This window comes from Tupaia chinensis, unplaced genomic scaffold (assembly GCF_000334495.1).
Source record: "Tupaia chinensis unplaced genomic scaffold, TupChi_1.0 Scaffold000402_1, whole genome shotgun sequence".
Lineage (NCBI taxonomy): Eukaryota > Metazoa > Chordata > Mammalia > Scandentia > Tupaiidae > Tupaia > Tupaia belangeri.
This window is the reverse complement of record NW_006159904.1, coordinates 44,049-45,548: the sequence shown is the minus strand read 5'-3', so window position 1 is coordinate 45,548 and position 1,500 is coordinate 44,049. Positions and strand designations below refer to the sequence as shown.

General features: G+C 40.5%; 1 pseudogene; it reads left to right on the top strand.

Moving 5' to 3' along the window:
- Window positions 1–674: 674 nt before the first annotated feature.
- Window positions 675–1,500, top strand: part of LOC114008833 (ribosomal L1 domain-containing protein 1-like) — a 19,516-nt pseudogene continuing 18,690 nt past the window's right edge.

Sequence of the window (1,500 nt, the reverse complement as noted above, 5' to 3'; positions counted from 1 at the left end):
TCCCTGTCTTTTGTCTGCTTCTCTCTCTCTTTCATGGAAGAAAGAAACTTAAAAAAAAAAAAAAGATCAATTGCAAATACATTTATCTGGTCATCTTGTTTTAGCTTACTTTCTTTCAGCTTCTATGACCATCAAAGAAATGTTTCCCTTTGGAGCAAAATTTTTTAAAAGCCTTTATACCTACCTCCAGCTCCTCTCTTCGGATCTCTTTTGAACCCACTCCATCAAGCTTGTGCTCTCAGTACGGGCTTGTCATCTTGTCGCAGTAGCCAAAAACCTGCGTGTTGCTGTCTCTACACCACCACTCAGAATGTTAATTTTTCTACCAACCTTCTGAGGGCAACCCCTTTTCCTATGTCTTTGATTTAAAAAAAGAGAAGAAAAGAAAAGAAAAGAAAAAAAAATGATTCAAATGAGAGTTTAAAGCAGGGCTGAACGTGAAACTGATAGACAAAGTTACACTCAAGCTCAAGCTGCATCTGTTACTAGAGGGTGACCCTATAAGCAGCTTCTCTACTTCTCTGTGACTCGGTTTTCTAACCTGTCAAAATGAAGGAGTTAATAGAATCTGCCTTACAAAGTTGTGGGGAAATTACATGTCAGAAAGGGCCTTGCATACAACAACCATTCATTCTGTGTTAGCTGCTATGATTACATTTTTGTTGTCAATGATGATGGTATTCTCTTTTGAGGCCGGTGGGGGCAGGTAAGTTTTGTGCCATTATTGGTGCAAATATTGCTCCCCACAAATTCTCCTGGGTAGGAGCTGCTTCTGCATCTTTCTCAGACTGCTTTGTTCTACTTCCTGCTTGCTTGAGGCATGAATCAATAACTTTGATCCTAGTCACTGCTCCTGTGTGTGAGATGAGGCAGGTGGAAGAGGGATTACGAGAAAGGGGGATGATCACTAAAAGAAGTACTGGCAGGTCTGTAAACTCAGCAACCCACAGATGTAGGAAATGCTAGCATTAAATCAGCTGTCATCTCTTTACAATTAGAATTCCTAATAAACTTGTAAGCTTTGCCAAAACTGGGATGGGTAATGTCCTTTCTTTCTCCCAGGTCCCTCCACATTGCTCTCCTTAGGAAGCAAAGCCAGCAGCTCTCGATTGGTTTGATTTTTCTTTTTTTTTTCTGGTCAAGTCACAAAGATGAATTTCATTTACATGAGTATTCACTCTCCTGGGGATGCCTGAGATTCTTCAAAATTCCCAACATGAGCAGCAATTCCACTGCAATTCTCTCTCTAGAATGCAGGGGAGAGTGACAATAAAATATAGGGATACATTCTGGCTTGCTCCAATTCACTTTTGCAAAAATAAATAAGTTGTCAGTATATCTTTATTGTGAGGAGTAAATTTCTTTTGACACTTTGCTGTGCGCCTTTCTAGATATGAAATGAGTAAACCACAATGTCAGGGAGCTTCTAGGAGACCAGAGAGTGAGAGTGGGGATGTTTGCTGGTGCTTCCCAGCAAGTGTTATGGGGCCTCTATTTTCA